This window comes from Thermobia domestica, chromosome 5 (genome assembly GCF_964235325.1).
Source record: "Thermobia domestica chromosome 5, izTheDome1.hap1.1, whole genome shotgun sequence".
In the NCBI taxonomy this organism is placed as follows: Eukaryota; Metazoa; Arthropoda; class Insecta; order Zygentoma; family Lepismatidae; genus Thermobia; species Thermobia domestica.
Genome location: NC_137458.1, coordinates 166672117 through 166692479, shown reverse-complemented (window position 1 = coordinate 166692479; position 20363 = coordinate 166672117). Strand labels below are relative to the sequence as shown.

Sequence of the window (20363 nt, the reverse complement as noted above, 5' to 3'; positions counted from 1 at the left end):
CAAGATCATGGCATGGTGATCCTTTAGTTGTCGGCGTATTTGTTATATTTGTGTTTTATGTTCCCACTTCGACAATTTTTACTCTTTTTTTGTAAGTTTAACAGCTGTTTCTGGCTTTCTCTTTCGGTGTCGTCCTTTATTTACATTATGCACTATTCGTATTCACAGCTTGTGCCCCTCTGCAATGTCTTATTCAGATTAAGCTTTTCTTTTTGCCCCTCAGTAAACATTTGATTGATTTAATTCTCATACTCTCCACGGATGGAGCGCAGGAATGCCAGACTCGAAAAATAGGTGTACATTTACTTTCCTGACAGATCATACCACCACTCCCACAGAACCTGGAAGAGTTGAAGAACCGGATCCGTACTTCCATAATATCATTGACGCAGGACATGATTGCCCGATTATGGGAGGAATTTGAGTATCACTGTGATATTGTTCGTGTCGCTGATGGAGGACGTATTGAACACCTGTAATTTGAACTTGAGAGATTCGTAAATATGTGTGTAAAATTTCATATCCATATGTCTTAAAGTTTAATAAATATATGCATTCAAATACGTATATTCTTTTTGAAACAGGATATATAAATGATCGAAAATGGCCGATATTAGAGTCGAATTCTTAGTTTGCGGGGTCGCTGAGATGAACAGTGACACTTCCGATGCCGTTTAAATCCAAATTCAGCCCTGCAACTTGGAGAAGGGGATATCTATATACACTATATATATATATAAATCATAGAAAATGGCCGATATCAGAGAGCACTTCATTAACAGTGAAACGTGACTAACTAACGGGACGTTCTACTATTTTTTTCTTATTGTAACTCAGCGAAGCGGCTAATTGACGCTAGTTATGAATAAAGCCATAATTTTTTTTCCATGATTTTAATTAGCATCTTTATTCGGGATTTTTCCTTATCTGGATAGGTGTGAATTGATTTTTATAGGATCAAAGGGAAGTGGCTTGCCGAATCTGGTAAGAGGAGAGATGGATATTGATATTGTGACATCTACTTAGCGTCATGAGGACAATTGGGGAAGTACTTGAAAGAAAGAGATGCTGTAGCTAACTCCAGTCTAGAAAACCAGCAGTAACGGCGGGGGAGCCGATTTAGCTACAAAACGCTAAATGTTAGTGTGACATTATTATTATTATTATTATTATTATTATTATTATTATTATTATTATTATTATTATTATTATTATTATTATTAACTTTCAGCGAAAGGGCTGCTAAAATACAAGAAGTCTTAAATATATTCTATAAGTATTTCGTGTGCGTGAATAACTTACAAACAAGCTTTTCTCCTGAATAGAAGCTGAAAACTTTCAATATTTCTTTTAACGTGTTTGTTAGTAAAAAAGAACATTAAGTTTTCGGCTTCAGATTCAAGGTCGAAAGTAATTGTTTGAGACTTCTTTTACAGTTTTCTTGAGTCGCGGTGTAATTTGGAAATTGCTCGCTAAGATGACTAACAATGTTTGGCTGTTTATTTTGTTACGCATCCATAGTTTTTTTTTTTTTTTTTTTTTTTTTGTGCCTCAACAAGAAGGCGCTGAAGACACGATTCAGCATAGCACACCTGCATCGCTCACGTTTCTTACTCCATGCTTAGATAAATTTATTTTCTTGCTTTTTTTTCGTGTATGTCAATAGTCTGTGAATATATTCAAGTAATGGCCTTCAAAGCTCTTAAAGTAAGTATTCAACATATTCTTTACTGGTAGTTATTTCTTACAAATAAATCTTACAAGGAAACAGAAGCATGCTGATGTGCTTTAATTTATATATTAAAATTTTAGTCTGCTTAGAGATTTGTTCGTTCTGATTCACTGCTGGAAATACCAGATTACTACTGTCTTTGTTCCAAGAACTCCATTGTTATAGAAGTTCAACTATTGAATGGAGTCGCTTCATACAATAGGAAATGCCTTACATAACAAACGAGGTGGAGTCCATACAAAACCAACACTTGTCGTGCATAGAATACATTGCTCCGAATTATTTCGTGCAGAGTTATAGGAAAGTTTACCATAGAACATTGGAGTAGGTTACGACTAAATTCAGTGTTTGGATCTTCATTTTCCTGTCAAGAAGTAAGATATTGTTCTTCCTTTCATTTTCTTCTTTTTGTTTTTAAAATACAATTATGTGATCAAGAGCGCACCCACGCGGGCTGCTATTGGGTTCGGACCGCACCAAAATTTCATAATTCGGTAGGGGTCTATACGTTTGTATACTTTCGTAATGTACCCTAAAGATTTTATCTTTTACTGAATCTCTACCCTTCCTTTTCTTATAAAAGCAATTAGTTCTCTTATTTTTTCTGAGTATACAGTACTCAACAATTATTTATTGTCTTTTTGGGTGCAATCCCAACAAAAATTTCTGGGTGCGCGCCTGTCTGTTATACAACCAGTAACAAGCGATCTAAGTATTTTTCAACCATCTTAAATTTGAGGCCAACTTTACGAGATCTAATTTTAAAAAAGCGGGAAAGAGTGACTTTGTTACTCTGAAATCTCAATTATTCTTACTAAACAGATATTGTAATTTATCATGAAACTTGTTATAATCTCACCAAGTTAATGCAACTTTTGGGCTTCACAGTATTATGATTATTATTATTTTATAGGTTTAATAACAAAAATAATGTTAGTAATTTGCATGGATGAAATTTAGCATAGCTTATAAACAACAGAGTTAACACTATAAATAATACATAGTTTTATTTTCAGAGTTTGATCATTGTTGCATTAAAACTAGAAGATTAACACAGTTAGGGGCTAGTAGCATATCTCAATAGATTTTTGTTATTCATTTGCTTCGATATCTGATTACAGATTCTGCCGCTAAGTTGCAGTCTTGCAGTTCTGCCGTATGGTTGATATTAAGTCCTTGGTATTACTAATGAAAATTCTTTTTTGCGTCCTTGAAATCATCCAACGATACCCATTACAGTTTTGCAATTGTATTTTCGTGTGTGTTACAGGCAGTAAGTACGCCAGAAATTTTTACTTGGGGGGGTGGTGGTGTTCAAAATAAAAGAGGATGCTCTCTGTATAGTGATATACAGTTTTAAACAAACTCAAAGAAAACAATATATTTTGTTACGCAACTATTAGCAACTGGTTCCGTGTTCCCCCCTCCCTCGCAGCTTTGATTTATGGAGCTCAATCTGCTACAAAAAAACTTTATAATAGATTAATTTCTGTACCGTACATTGTATCATTAAAATTAGGAATGGTATCGAGACGAGACGAGACGAGACTTTATAAAGTCTCGGTCTCGTCTCGGTTGATAAGTAGCGGTCTCGGTCTCGATCTCGTCTCGAGTCAAAAGTCGCCGTCTCGGTCTCGGTCTCGTTTTGGTCAACAGATGCCTGTCTCTCGATCTCGGTCTCGGTCTCGAAGGCCAAGTCTCGGTCTCGTCTCGGGTCTCGTCTCGAAAGTCTTGAAATATATAGTGTGAAATTAAAATTGTGAAAGTATTATTATCGTATAGTCTATCGTTTCCGCTTGTTATTTTTTGTCTTCATTCTTGACTTACGTTAGAATCAGGGCCGCCCACAGGGGGGATGTATGGCGCAAGCTGCGCCATTGAGAAAAATTTTGGGGGGGATTTCACTCTACTTTCGAACTAGCAATTTTACTGTCGGAATAGCATTAAAACACGATTTTGAGAAGCTAATTTTCAAAAATTTTCCGGGGTGAACGCCCGTATCCCCCTGCTTCGATACTCGATGAATGAAGTACCGCCCAAGTAGCCGTATGAAAGGAAAGGTTGGTTCGTTTTAAGAGAGAAGGGCCGCCCACAGGAGGGATGAATGGCGCAAGTTGTGCCATCGAGAAAAAAATTGGGGAAGAATTTTACTCTAATGTCGAATAAGTAATTTTGCTGTCGTCAGAATAACATTGGAACACGATGCGATTTTTTTTTACATCTCGAGAATGAATCCCCCTACCCCCTGCTTAGAAACTCTATGAATGAAGTACCGCGCAAGTTGCTATATGAAAGGATGGGCTGGTCGGTTTATCGCTTTGTGTAGGTAATTTACCCATTTTTTGCTGGGAGCATTTATTTATTTCTTATTTATACCATGTACGACACTTAATAAGTAATGCTGTTCAATTGCTACATGATGTATAATAAATGAATTAATGATAATATTTTGTATAGTTTTCTGTTTGTGCGATTACATTTTCCAGGGCCTGCGGTAAACTGAAAACCAGCTCAAAAGTGGCATCAGTTTGGGGGGGGGGAGTGCGCCATCAGCTTTGGGGGAGACGGGCACCCCTGGTTAGAATTATGGTATGATGTACACTCATGTCCAAAATGATTGTCGCATATCTATAACTGTCTTCTTGTAAGAATATAATTTGATAATGATTTTGCAGGGTACTTTTAATACTGATACTATATGTATAATCGGGAAATGTATATTTGTGGTAAATTTCATAGGAAAAAAATATAGACCTAAATACGAAAATTAGAATTAATAAAACAAAATGTTGCTAAATGAATGAGAAAGTTTTATTTTTGTTTTATTGTTCTTATTTACTGCTCTTTTGACATGAAATTTCCCACATGCATGTCTTTGTCGATTATTCACATACTAACATTATAAGAAATACCAGGCGAATTCGTTATCAAATTATATTCCTAGAACAACATATTTATAGACATGCGACAATAATTTTGGATATGAGTGTACCTCTTCGTAGCTAATTTGCTAGTGCTAATGCTTTCCATGTGTGAGTTCCAGGTTCAATCATCAGTGGGTATATCATATCTGGGATAAAATTCTAATAGTAACCCATATTTCACTTTCAGCCAAACACTTTCTCATATGGCCTCAGTACTGCCTATACAATTAAACTCTATTAAATTAACCCCAGTACTATACAGTAGTTTATTTTCTTCCTTTGAATCAGGATTGTTCAATACCCCTTTACGGATAACGCAACCCATAGCAGCACGAATGTATTTAATCGTACCGAAATTGAATTTTTACAATTTCTCAGTTAATATCCAATACATTCTGCTTTGACTGTCATTTTAAAAACAGAATATAATATTCATTATCTTAACAAATAGAGTAAATTATACTACAATATATTTTGTTTCAAATTGATCAAATGCTTTATTACCGTTTCATATCTCAATGTTTAATTGACACTTTAAACAGGAATTTCCTTAACCTTGTGGTGGGAGCTACGGCACTCATCTTTGCTATCTGTGGTCTCGGGTTGGATCACCAAACAAGTTAGATTCAAAGTCCGATGTTTCGTATAGTTCGCGTCTCACTTTAAGTACATTCTGTTTCTTATACAAGTTCATAAGGTCGTAATGTATTACATAAGCATATATCCAGTGCCGTAACATAGATTAAGCTTATTTCTGAGCTCTCAGCGGTGCATGTGATCTTTATTTGAGAAAACTAATCGTGTTCATTATGTTGAAATTTTATATTGATTGAAAATTACTTGCGAAACATAGGTAATTCGAGCTATATGTATCTATTTTCTCTGTCCCGGCAATTCGAGTGATTCTTAACTTTCTAGTTTTCTTTTCTATTAATTTTTGTAGTTTTGCTGCAATGTGGAGAGTCAATTTCTTTTTTTTTTTTTCGTTGTACGAATTTCGTTAAATTTTTAATCCGTTTTTACCTTACCTTACCCAGTAAAATTATATATATATATATATATATATATATATATATATATATATATATATATATATATATATAAACTTTAGAGGTAGACTATGCTAATTCACTTTTTGGTCGAAATTGATTTAACAATACTTTTTTAATGTACTATGTTCTTTCTAGTGGTGTAATAATATAAGTCTAAAAGCATCCTATTACTTTGTAACTACTTAGTATAGTTTGAAAAACAGTAGTATAGGTCTTACTCAAGGAACCGGTTTTTCGCTTCTCCTGTAAAATTACGAAATTATGACTTGGTTTAGTTTATCTCTCTGATCCAGATATAATAAAATCATGACCATAATTATAATCAACCATTATCAATCCACTGCTGGATGAAAGTCTTCTCTACAACTATTTATCTTGAGCAATTGTTTCTCAGGTTACTCTCCAGTTGTTCTTGATTTCATCAAACCTTCTTGTACAAGAACGTTTTGTAGGCTGTTTTTATCTCGTGGTATCCTGTCTAGAATTGTTTTTGTTCATCGATCATAATTTCTTGCAATATGTCCAGCATATTTTCCAGTCCATATTAAAAATCATTTCATTAGTACCAGTCATTAGTTACCAAATAGATAATTCATTTCTACTGTATATATTTGTCCTACAAATAGTTCAAATCCGCTACTTTTGGAGCACAGACACGCTAGTTTTTGATCTTCGAATCTGACAACACTGACTCAATGATTTAAATCAACATAATGTGAGGACTCCATTTGGTCTAGTGGCTAGCACGCTTGACTTCGGTTCGCGTCGTTCCAAATTCGATTTCCGGTGGGAGTACAGTTGAACGACTCAAGTAGTTTGAATTCCATTATAATCATTAGCTCCACGTCTCCTTTAGACGCTCTAGCATAATTGTGTGACGTTAAACTAAAACAAACCAAACCAAAAATCAACGCAATGTGTATTACTAACTGTAAGTCCTTGAATAACTGCATTCAGCTATGATATGGATTGAGTTTGAGGTGGTCGGTGGTCAAACTAAAACAAGTGAAATGTAACTAGGGTGTAATTAGAACTTTTAATTAACCATGGTTTTGTGTACATCACGATTAAGGCTTAGGGAAACAACTAGGGTTACTGAAAAGTTATCAGTTACATTTAATTTCAGTTACAATTTGCATTTATATGTATTGCTGGAACCAAAACTTTGACAACATTATAAAGACTACGAAAAACATCGTCTTTTGAAAACATTCTTGCACCATAAAACAAATTACGAGTAATTTTAAAATATTTTGGAGTTTAGCTACGTTATTTGCACTATATTTGGAATAATATTTAGCAATTTATTTAAGTTGGCAACACTACTTAAAATAATGGAACTGCAACTTGTAATTAAAACCACTAAAAACTATTGTTGTAATGAAGCAAATTAAAGCAACAATCATTATAAAAAATTAACACAAATATTTATTTTAAGCAGTACAACAATTACTATCCATGTGTTTGGTATCTCTGAAATGGTTTGAAATAACAATTGTTGTAAATGACATTATGATCACTTAAGTCTTTTCGAATCATCTACATGATGAGACGTGATATGTCAGAGCGTTTTCGAAGTAAAGTCTTTAGAAAAAGTTAAATTTTTCATTTCTTGTAACTTTGATCCTTCATTCATTCAAATACATTATACCATGATCATCATAGTATTTGACGCTAAGATAGAAATGATGCGCATTGCACCATCTATGCCATTTGAGTTATTAGAGATCTCCAAAATGTTGACGTTGGTGATACTGTATTGTCCTTTGTTAGACTGACTTTTACTGACTGACTGGTTTTACTTAATATCTAAATTAGAAATAGGTAATACCTTACATAGTGCAATTTGAGAAAATACAACTTTATTTTGCGTTGACAACACTGCTTGTTTATCGAGTGGTATTGCAGAGTATCTAGAAGAATTTTCCCTTCAATATTTCACACAACATGGTACAAATTTTCAGCATTTTCAATATATATATATATATATAGGCGTGGATCCAAGGGAAGGGCTATAGGGGCCATATCCCCATATCCCCCTTACCGCTCAGGTATACACTGAATATATATATATATATATATATATATATATATATATATATATATATATATATATATAGAGAGAGAGAGAGAGAGAGAGAGAGAGAGAGGGAAGATTATATACAACAGCAGTGGATTTTGTTTCGGGAGAAGCTTGAGGAACGGGTAAGAAACATTTGTGTTGTACGTGCAATGCGAAAAAATTATCACAAATTTATTTCGTGAGGGGCTTGAGCCCGACACCTACCCCCTAAATACACCACTGTACATCAGTCAACCGCTCCCATACTACCGTAGAGGGGGGCTACTTAAACTTTGGAGGAAACTTTGACATTTTTGGTGATACTTTGACACCATGTTCTTGAAGATATTGTTAACTCACATTCGAGCAAACCAAGATGGAAAAGAAAAGGTTGTTGTAATAGAAGACAACTTGGGATCTCATTTCTCCCCAAATGTTGTAAAAGCTGCAGTGAAAGAAGGAATCTATTTCACTTGTCTGCCGCCTAACTCAACGCTTCTTCTGCAACCTTTAGATGTCGGAGTATTTCTTCCCCCTCAAAAAACACTGGAGACAGATCTTTGAAAAATGGAGGAAGGAATCGCGTCGGAAGGGAATCATACCCAAGGAGAAAGTTCAAGTTTTATTGAAAAGACTCATGCATGCTTTGGCTGCTAAAGTTCCAAGCAATCTCCAAAGTGCTTTTAGAACAACTGGACTTTATCCCTTCAATAAGCAGGCTGTGCTCAAGAATCTTCCTGGCGGTGACAGTGGTACATCCGAAAGGATCTTGGATGAAAGCCTTTTGGAATTTCTGAAGGAAGGACGAAGTTTCAACCAAGAGAGAATCCTCCACAGAAGAAGAAAAAAAGTTAACGTAACACCTGGAACACCAGTTACTTTGAAAAGCAACAAGAACAACGATCAACTCGAATCTGAAGAACTTCCAGAACTTGAAGTCCAAAGTGATAACTTCCCACTGGATGAGTCAGCGTGTTCCAATGTGGCCAAGAAAAGGAAAATAGACGACAATCTTTGTTCAATTTTTAAGTGCGATTTCGCCCATTACCGAGGAAGAGATTGGATTTGTTGTGTGTCATGCAAGTTGTGGGTCTGCGGGATATATAACAAAGGATCCAGAGATCCGTTCTATGAATGCGAAAATTGCCAAGATGATATGTGATAGAACTCATTACTGTACCAGTTCTTATTACAAAACATTTTATAGTTTCGATTTCATTTTTTTAATTATTTTTCTACTGTTTCACTTTGATAGCCAAGTTTTAGTTTCAGAATTTGTTAAAATTGTTGTCAAATGTAGAAAGGGTAAATAAAAGACAAAACTACCCGAAAATCTACCTTTATCATCCATTAACAGAAAAATGTTTTTTAAAAATAAAATCAAGTGTTAAACAAGCCCCAAAAGATACCCAAATTTGACCTAAAATGAAAAGAAGTACACTGAGAAAAATCCATTATCCGGACAGCGGTATATTGTACAAATACAAGGATTCGTTATGTTTACTAAGGAAATCTGTACGGAGCGTACTTTATCCATATACTACATAGGTACTGCCTTTTACCCGCTTAGATATTACATCATGTCTCTGCAGGATGTCTGATATCTAACAATCTTCTGTATTTTACATACGTATACGTATGTTAAATACTTCAGCTATACGTTATATACGTCCATCTGTGTGTAAGATCCAGACCGCCTATAGACACTCTTTCTTTCGCCATGGCTGACGTCATTGAACTACCGTCTTTTGCTTGCGAAACGAGGTTGTTTACAAACGGAACAGAAGAGAGGAAGGAAACCTGGGAAGCCTGGGTAAGTACAATAGTTAACTATTACTTTAGTTAAATATTCCCATTAATTATATATTCTTTTAGTGTAACTTGCTTTAATATAGTACTAAGTAAGTAATGTAGTTTATGACTACAATTCTTACTATTGTAACTCGTAAATGATTGAGGAGAATGGAATGGGTGAATCTGAATTTTGAAAAAACTTTGAATATTAATGTTTTGAAACATATTATGTTTCAAGGTAGCAAAATGAATGTTATGTGTTTATTCATTCCATTTTATATGTGACGATTTATTACTTGGTGCAGATTTACTACAGGACTGCTTAACATAATTGCTAATAAACCGTTTTCAGCGCGGAAATTTCCTTGTGTAGTGAAGATTTAGGATTTAGATTTCTGGGCTTTCGGCATCAATGGCCTTGTTACCCCATATGAGGGATGACTTTCCTCGGCGAGTACACTATCCGGGGAAAGGAAGGGAAGAAAGGATTGGGGAAGGAAGAAAACGGCCTGGGACCTATATGTTAGGTACCACTCCGGCATTTGCCTGCTGTGAATGAGGAAAACCCAAGGAAACCTCATTCAGGATGGCTGGACTTAAAATCTTTTGATACTTTTTCGACCGAGTTCTCCCCCGGGATCGAACCCGGAACCGTTCGCACCGAAGGCGAGAGCGCTAGCGACTACCCTACGCGGGGCCACTTGTGTAGTCTAGAAAACTCATTTTTACTAGGATATTTGCAAATTTTTTTTTTTTTTGCTTTTAGTTTAACGCCCCATGATTGTACATCAATGTAAGAGAGAAGGTGACAATGAGATACATGATAATGGTGGAATCAAGAAAATGTAAGGAAACTGGAAAGTCTTAAGAATAACCACACCTACAGTGTTCACCAAAAGGCTATTTGTCGGGAGCAGGAATCGAACCAGGGACCTAACGCGTCAGAGGTAAGCGCTCTACTACAAAGCTTTCTTTTGTTTAAAGAACTTGTTTACATTGAAATATATATATTTTACGAAGATACTAACATATTTTACAGCCTCACTGAAATTAAAAAAAAAAAAAAAAGTAGTCAGGGAGAGTTTACTTGTCAGATTTTTATTTTTTAATTTAATTTATTTTTATTTTTATTTATTTTTGCTTTGTTATGTTCCCTAGTTAATTAATGTTTGGGTTACTGAAAATTAAAACCTTTTTAGTATTATTGTTATGTCATCACTTTGGAACCAAAAAAGTTAGATTTTTTTTCTTGTGTTTTCATATAGGAAGTTGGTAAGTTTGTGCCTTAGCATTGGTTTGGTTTCTAGAACGTAATTGAAGGTCATGTTGAGTTGAGTCTTGGCGGGTTTAGAGTTCGTGAAGTGTCAGGCACTGCTTGTGCCCCTGTCTTCTGTCTGTGATGTTTCCTGGCTTTGGGCTGTGAGGTATTTATGTTGAGGAGTACCAACGCAGGCCGCGTGATATACAGGTAGCTTCAACAGCTACGAGTGCCAGATGTTCATCTTTCGTTACGGCGTGACTAATGTAGTATAGTACTAGGTTCAAATTCTATGGGTGGTAAAAATGGTCGTGGTGTGGTAAGAAATACAACGTAATTGTTATTAGTTTATTAGTGTTTCTTCATAGTATAGTTTCACTATTTCTAGAAGGAATTAAGTATTAACGAAGTAATAAATAAGCAAAAGCACACTTTGATTGGCGTTAACTATTTCTCATACTCCATTGAGAATGTTTTGATCCTCAGTTGCGCAAACATCCAGTGTGCGTTTTTTTGTTTGCTTACACTGCCTTATAGATGAGCTCCCTCGTGGCTAAGTGGTTAGTGAACACGCCTTTGGCGTGGGACACCCGGGTTCGATTCCCGGCCGGGGGCCGCGGTGGCTCAGTGGTAGAAGGTTCACCTCTGGTGCTTGGGGTCCCGGGTTCGATCCCAGCCCCGCCAAGTGAACCTTGTGGTGGACAAACACCGTGTGCGTGGGTTTTCTCGGGGTTCTCCCGTTTCCTCCCACTTTCTTCATTCCACTATTTAATTCATTACTCATCACCGTCTCCATTAGCCTAACCATCATAACCGTAGGACATAAAACTCGAAGATTTCATTTCATTTTTTCGATTCCCGGCCGGAGCTTATGTGGTTCGGATTCCACGTTAATCTGTAGGTCCACGTCTCATACAGCCTTGCTGCTGAAAGGAACGTTAAAATCAAATCAGCACTGTTTTACAGATGCAATTGTTCGATTCCGAGTTCGAATGAAGCTTTTTACGGGCAGGGGGCGACTTTTATATATACAATCCAAGGATTTTAGTTATTAGTCAGTGATGCAATATATAGACCTATATATATTACAAAATTGAAAGTGACTATGTTTGTGACTCTTAATCTCTTAAGAGCTGCGGTGGCTCAGTGGTAGAGCGTTCACCTCCGGTACTTGGGGTCCCGGGTTCGATCCCAGCCCCCGTCAAATGAACTTTGTGATGGACAAACACCTTGTGCGTGGGTTTCCTCGGGGTTCTCCCGTTTCCTTCCACTTTCCTCATTCCACCTTTCATTCATTGCTTATCATCAGCGTCTCCTTTAGCCTAACCGGCATAACTGTGGGACGTAAAACTCAAAGGTTTCATTTCATTTTTTCTTAATCTCTTTGGAATCTTGTACTTAGGTTCACAGCGGAAGCGACGAAATAACTCGACTCATCCATTGTAGCTCTCTTCGCAACCAGTTTCCAAAATGTTGGCAATAAGTTTGCGAAACGGGATATGACGACTCCAATTTTGGGTGAAAAGTCGCTATAAAAAATAATAGAGAAATTCATTGTCTATAAGCATTGTTTTAAAGTTGTAGATGTAAACTAAACAATATGTTCTACTCACTGGCGCAAATCCGTGGGGGGGGGGGATGACGGATACATGTCCCCTCCAATCTTGGAACTGAGGGGGACTTCTCCCCAATAATCCGATTTGAAATGTGTTTTTTGGGAGAAATTTGATTATTTTTGTCCGATTGCTACAAAGGAACGTGGGATAAAATAGATGTCCCCCAGAATAAGCCTCAAATCTGCAGCCTCCCAACGCTGAAAACAACTCTGATCCTCCACAACATTGTTTTTCAACTTCATAAGTATTTTGGACATCGTCAAAAAAAAGTATGGTAACGGTCTTACCCCCCCCTCCCAATGTTGAAGACAGATTTGCGCCGCTGGTTCTACTCACATCTTTGTAAATAGGGCGCAACCAATCCTTTAATTCAGGGATCATTTTTTTGTAAAAGAAAAAGTGCAGAATAATTAAAAGACCCCAAAGGACAAATATAACAAACATCTTCTTCGCCTTTATTCACGCAATCTATAGCTAATCTTGTTGCTATCGGTAATGATGTATTACGTGTGTTTCTCAACGGAAACTCTGCGAACTAAAGGACATCAAGTTTGTAGTTGTTCTTCGTTAGAGGGCAAGGGTAACATAACAATGCAGGATTGTGGGGCAGTGAGTATGCTGTATTTCCAAACTCTTCATCAGTTGCGCTGATTAAAACAAACAAACAGAAAAAAAGAACGTAAAAACTGTTTTGAACTAATAATGCTTCTCTACAGATGAACATTTTGTTTGGAGCAGAAAGTCGCTAAATGTGTAAGTAGGTAAATCGTCATTTAAAAATCACCCAAAAAAGTCTCCAATCGGAAAAAAAATATTTTTTGTCGCTATCGTAGGGCGACCATACGTCCCGTTTTGACCGGGACAGTCCCGTTTTAGTGGCGTGTCCCGGCCGTCCCGTCAGTAGATGGAAAAAGTAGTATTCGTCCCGTTCTATGTAAATGAAAGAAGTAAATAACAAACCCAGTATCTTTACTCCTTTTAAAAGTATTAATAATTAATAATAACAAAGAGGCAAAAATTGAACTGAAATTCCCTATATTAAACATACTCTATAGTTCGCAGTACTGCTCGAAAGGCAGCAGAGGTTTTAGCAGTTGGTTGTGTGTTGAACAAATTTCAACGTGTCTTTCCTTTTTCATAAGTACCCGTTCTGTAACAAAGAGAGAGAGGAGGAAATCTGATATCAAGGCACTGATAAGAACAAAGGTAGATCTAAAAGTCTAGGGTTGCAAGAACCTGTCCCGTTTTTAACTGAAAATTTTATGGTCAACCTACGCTATCGTTGAGGTCGAATTCCCCTTATTTAGCGACTTTACCCAAAATTGGCAACATTGACCCCCACCGAACAACCAGGGTTGAATTCAGGGGGTAGCCCGGGGGGAATCTCCCCCCCGAAGAAAATTCATTCCCCCCGGAGAAACTCCCAAAATTTCAGTCACAAAATGTAGAAATTACTTCACCCAATTATTTGCTTTTCTGTCCGTGTACGTGCAGACGAAATCCGATCTCTCAATATACATATAAATGACGCAGACCCATTCTATATAAATGTTAACATGTAACATCTAAGATAGAATACCAAATAGTGAATAAAACTTGTATTTCTTAACGCTATGACTGAGTTTGGCAGAACATGAAATTGTTAACTGTTGAAGAAAGGTTTGTATTTTAGTAGGTACTATACTCTCGCCCTATATTATATATTAGTAGGTAGCACTAGCACAGGTTGAGATACGAAAGGAAAGATAGGGAAGATCTTTCGATCATTCCATATAATCTCTCATGTCAGCAGACTTCAGTTCTTGAAAATATACAGTTCTTACATTATTTGAAATAGGGCGCCTAAATCCCATTTCTCGCATCGGAAGTAACAGACGTAAATGTGTTTTACGATTGTTAAAGTAAACACATCTTTCTTTAATTAAAAATAATTCAGTTAAAGGGTGAGATTCAGTGGGCGTCATTTAGAGGGATCAGGGAGGAACAGTTATCCCTCCTTGATTAGAGACTTATATAGAATTTATCAATATGATAATAGTATATAAGTGAAAGATTGCTATTGAAGGTGGCCAAGATCCTGCTCAGTGCCGTTCCATGGGGGAGGGGCAAGCGGGGCGACGGCCCCGGGCGCCGAAGTAAGGGGTGAAAAATTCGGGAGGGAAAAAGAAAAAAGAAGGAAAGAAAAACAGAGGAATGAAATACATGTGGACATATATAAAATGAAAGGAAAAAAGTAATGAAAAGTGCTCAAAATCAAGGAAAAGCAGGGTTTACTTTTTAAAATTTTCCCACCTTTGGCGGCTGGTCTGTCGACCTCACTCATATATACGGGGATGCCGTCGTATACTCTCGCGCCAAGCGCTGATTTTCCACGACACGGCACTAATCCTACTGAAGATTTCGTCAACTAAACTATTGATGTATATGCAGTGAAGAAACCAAGGCTAATATGTTTGATTTAGAATCAGAAGTGTGAGAAAGAATGATAACTTTTTATTAAGATATTCCTAAGTATGTTTGTTTTAGGAGAAAAAATATTTCAGTTAATTTAAATCTTTTTAAAAATTTTTACATTAGTAACAAACAGTAATTACTGAATATAGGAAATAATAAAAATAGTTACTGTAAATAGCAGTTAAAGTTTAGTCTAAACTATTTTTGCCAGTCTTTATTTAATGTTTTAGATGAAATCAAACGATTGTTTTCTTAAAATTATAATCTCATTGAATATTTATCAGCAATTAGTCTCAATATTAGGTAAGATGTGTATGTGAATGGAATTGTTAAATATGCTGCTTTCTTGAAAAAAATACAGAAAAATAACCCTCCCCCGAGCAGTTGACATTCCCCCCCCGGGTGTAAATGTCTGAATTCAACACTGCGAACAACACCCCGTTATCTTTAGCCTAGCCAGCATAATAGTGGGACGTAAAACTTAAAGATTTCATTTCGAACAACACTCCCAGAAACCTATTGTTATACCATTCCCAAAACACCCTTTTGTACAGTTCTCCCTATTCGAAAAAAAAATTGTAAATAGCAGTGTTCATATATAAATATGGAACTCAATTTCCCTGAATTTTCCAGGTTTTCCAGGTATTAATTTTTCAATTTCCAGGTCTAGTGGAAGAAACTAATAGTACGAGAACACATAAATTTTAAGAATACTATATTTATATATTTGAGAATGGCCACCCTTCTCCCCAATGAACGATTGCAATTAAATATTGAGTCACAAGAAAATAAATAATTAAAATAAATAAAATTTAAGTTGAAAAATATGAAGTTGAGAAACCTACTGAGGGAATTATATAATACTTTTGTTCCATACTTGAATACATTCAAAATATACAAAAATATTGGCTTGGGGAAGAAAAAAGGGCCCGCGAGATTTTAACTGATTCTTATAGTACTCGACAACAGAAATAAATTACTGAAAGAATTTTCAAAATCGGCGCAGGTAAACATGCAGAAAATCGCATTTTCATGTACCGGTTCAAAATGGGGAAGAAAAGACGACCGCGAGATTTTAATTGATTCTTGTAGTACTCGTCGAGAGAAATCGATTAGTGAAGGAATTTTCAAAATCGGCGCAGGCAAACATAGAGAAAATCTCATTTTCATTTTCCGGTTCAAAGTGGGGAAGAAAAAAGGGCCGCAAGATTTTAACTGATTCTTGTAATACTCGACGAGAGAAATCGATTAGTGAAGGAATTTTCAAAATCGGCGCAGGCAAACATGGAGAAAATGGCATTTTCATGTACCCGTTCAAAATGGGGAAGGAAAAAGGTTCCGCGAGATTTTAACTGATTCTTGTAGTACTCGTCGAGAGAAATCGATTAGTGAAGGAATTTTCAAAATCGGCGCAGGCAAACATAGAGAAAATCTCATTTTCATTTTCCGGTTCAAAGTGGGGAAGAAAAAAGGGCCGCAAGATTTTAACTGATTCTTGTAATACTCGACGAGAGAAATCGACTAGTGAAGGAATTGTCAAAATCGGCGCAGGCAAGCATGAAGAAAATGGCATTTTCATGTATCAGTTCAAAATGGGGAAGAAAAAAGGGCCCGCGAGATTTTAACTGTTTCTTGTAGTACTCGACGAGAGAAATCGATTAGTGAAGGAATTTTCAAAATCGGCGCAGGCAAACATGGAGAAAATGGCATTTTCATGTACCGGTTCAAAATGGGGAAGGAAAAAGGTTCCGCGAGTTTGAACCGCTACGATGTATGTTCACGAATGTCCCCGTCTTCTCAAATTTAGTTAATTACTGTGACACTGAAACATGTGACACAGAGTCACATTGTGGATGACTGCAATCGGCAACCACTGCACATATACTCCTCCCGCCCCACAGTTTGATTATTTCGATCCATTCCTCACGTGCTAACGGCATGGTTCAACATCTGCAAGAAAGAGGTAAATGTAACGTTCAATTGGCAATAGCTTTTCACCAAATTAAGCTGCATGAAATCTGATTGCATATTTGACATACTGAGAAAATTCTAGTCCGTGGCCATATGTATCACATATCCCATCAATTCATAAAAATTTTGAACACAAAATTACGGTCGTCCGTGTGACGTACTCCCAAAACGCCTAATGTGTATCACCCACCTCACATTCAATGAAACCACATCCGTGTAGAATTTAGAAAGGAACTTCTTATGATGTATACAGGATGTCTCAAACGTTCCCTGACATAGGATAACTCTGTTATTATCAGAGTTACAACAAAATGTAAGAGGAAAAACATCTCGAAATATGACGTTTTCAATCTAAAGTGAACACTTTTTAAAAAAAATCGGACGAGATGTTTGTGCTGTATACTCTTTATGCACCCAATTTTAAATGAAAATGCAACGTTGTCATTTACCTGGACCCACAACATAAGTGAATGAAGTTACTGTTTGAAACGGGGGCTGGCCATCGACATGTTAGCGTAAAAGACAGTAACTTCACTCACTTACGTTGTGGGTCCAGGTAAATGGCAATGTTGCATTTTCATTTCACATTGGACGCATAGCGAGTGTACAGCGCAAACGGGTCATCCGATTTTAAAAATTCCTTCACTTTAGAATGAAAACATTATATTTGGAGACGCTTTCCAAAGTAGTATAATTTAGTTTGTTTAAATTTACAATTTAATACAAGTAGATTCGGATTTATATGCGTAGGATTTTGTATGCATCTAACTAATGAATTCTTTATTTTCATGCTTAACTTAGTGACTTGGCTTTGGACTGCAACTGATTATTGTAACCCATTATTGCTTGAGAAGAAACAAGATATCCGAATCTTCATTTGGAGAAATCAAACGTCTATTGGAAAGCTGGGGATTACAATCATTAATTTCTACATTTCAAGGTGCGTAAATTATATATTCTGTGTTTGTTGTTAAATTACTATTACTATTATTGGGTTTAGAATCAATCAAGCACTTCATGATATTTTATGGGGATCAAGATGGGTGCCGGATAGATAAGTATTTGAGCGTCAGGCTCTTATTTCTTTTCAATTTAATATTTAATCAATGATTATTTTTCTCCCTCATTATTCCACCAAATCGTATTCCAAGATCATATATCCATTTTTGATCGATATATCCATATTTTTGATCTCTTTCATATTTCTATATTTTCGATTTTTGATATTGTTTATATTTCGATATTGCTGTATTTTTCGATATTTCGAACAAGTTTCGATAGTTTGTCAATATCGATTATCTATATCTAAATTCGGATATCCCAAAGCCCTATCGAACCCCCTCCGAAATGAAGTTTTTGGCTATGGACCTGATTAGGGATGCGCACGAGACAAGACGAGACAGAATTTTTGTTACGAAATTCGAGACGAGATAGAGCTCTTCCAATAGAAACGGATCCAGTTTTCGAGACGAGACATAACTTTCGCGGCACCTTTTCGAGAGGAGACAATCTCAAATCTTTTCTCTTGCGCATCCCTACACTTGATCATGAGGTATCAAAAAAAAAAAAAAAAAAAGTTAATGAGAAATACCGGTAACATGTAAATACAATATAGGTAGCTAAAACATTTTTGTTTTCATTCTTCAGTAATGCATTATTATTAATCTCAGGGGGGCGCGGTGGCTCAGTGGTAGAGTGTTAACCTCCGGTGTTTGGGGTCCCTGGTTCGATCCCAACTCGCGCCGTGTGGACTTTGTAGTGGACAAACACCGTGCTCGTGGGTTTTCTCGGGGTTCTCCCGTTTCCTCCCACTTTCTTCATTCCACCATTTCACTCATTTCTCATTATCTCCGTCTCCTGTAGCCTAACCGGCATAATCGTGGGACGTTAAACTTAAAGATTTCATTTTTTATTAATCTCTGTATTTTATAGTGTATTCTCAAGCTTAAGGTGATGTATAATTAAATTTTGAATTCAGTTAACTTATTTTGTTTCTCAGATTGTTTTTAAAATGTATGTACAAACGTTTATTTTCATTCTTGAGAGTTTAAAGTGACGTATAGTTATTAAACATAGTATTTAATATTGTACTCTTAACGTGGAAGTGATATACAGTTAACTTTTGAATTCAGTTAACATTTTTCTCTCTGAAATTGCTTTAAAAAGTATGTAAAAACGTTTTTATTTTATTTCTTGAGTGCTAAAAGTGATGCAAAGTTATTAAGCTTACTACTTTATATTGTATTCTTAACCCTAAACTGATACACAGTGCGTTTTTGAATAAATTATGTCAAGTTATTTGAGTGACGAACACTGGTAGAAAATCCTGACTACTACTGGAACATTTTGATTTTAAGGTGACGACTACTGGTGCAAGGATTTTAAAATATTGTTTTTCCTCCAACGGCTACTCCTTTTTTAATTCTAACTACATGGTCATTATAGGAAGGATCAGTGAGTCTTTCCAACTATGGTACAGCTCCGACAGATTCACGATGCTCAGAGAAGAGACAAAATAGTATGTTTTCAACCTTAAAGTGAGAACCACTGGCGTTTTTACCCTGCTATGCAAAAGTAAGTGAGTACTCCAATGGAGTTCCAATGCGGTACTTAATTTCTGCGTTTTAGATATATGGAAATACATGTCTCTAAAATGTAAAGAACTGATTTTTTTTTTTTTTTTTACTGAAAACTGCAACTCGGTAAGCCTTATGGATACCGAGGTATGGGAAAATAAACTATAGGTATGTGGGGCTTGCATACTTGACGCTACAATTCGGAAATTGAATTAAAATATGACTAACGGCTATCAAGATGTTGTCAAATAAAGGGAGGACCAACACAGTTAAGGGGTTTTCGTGTTAGATGCTAAAATTTCCGAAATCGGTCATGGAAAGTTAATAAACACCAGTAGCAATTTCATCTTAAAGTAATTAGATATCTTCATGGGGTGTTAGAACATCATGGAGTCTACCAAAATTAAATTTTAAAAGCTTTTGAAAATATAATCTGACATTTGTAAACAGTATTTGAAATATGTATTTACCCAAAACTTCCAGCTAGTACATCTAACATCTGGAGAAACACTGTGAAATAAAAGCTTGAAATTTCGGAAACAATTATTGGTCGCAACAAAATTAAATAAGATGGTACTTCTATGGGTTAAATCAGTACCTCAGTACAATTTCGATCGAAAGATTAGTTCAGTCCTAGGTTTTCTTCAGGCAATTCCAAGGGTTCATCGAGCTGTGCAAAAGAATGAAAATTCGCTGTCAATATCTAAGATAGTAAATAAGATATAAGGAATTATATATTTTATGACGTGAAAATAGAGATCTTTATGGATTTGTACTTTTGGGTCTTTCCTAAAAGAAAAAAATTCAGAAAACTACTGTATATACCTTAATAGACAATTCAGTGGGCGGGGACACAGTAGCTTAGTGGTAGGGTATTTAACTAATCTTTTTTTTTTGCAGAAACTATTGGAGTATTCACTTAAC

At 36.0% G+C, this 20363-nt stretch overlaps 1 protein-coding gene across 4 annotated transcripts in view; it reads left to right on the top strand.

Annotated features, from left to right (window-relative positions):
• The window catches only part of LOC145686252 (iripin-4-like), a 103445-nt gene that overhangs the window by 70772 nt on the left and 12310 nt on the right, over nt 1–20363 (top strand). The window contains exon 1 of one of the 4 annotated variants that reach the window (XM_081759366.1): nt 9569–9583. The exons of the other annotated variants lie outside the window; for them this stretch is intronic. The gene's annotated coding sequence lies outside the window, so the exon portion shown is untranslated. Of the gene's footprint in view, nt 1–9568; nt 9584–20363 lie in introns of those variants that run through there. 4 annotated transcript variants of the gene reach the window in all.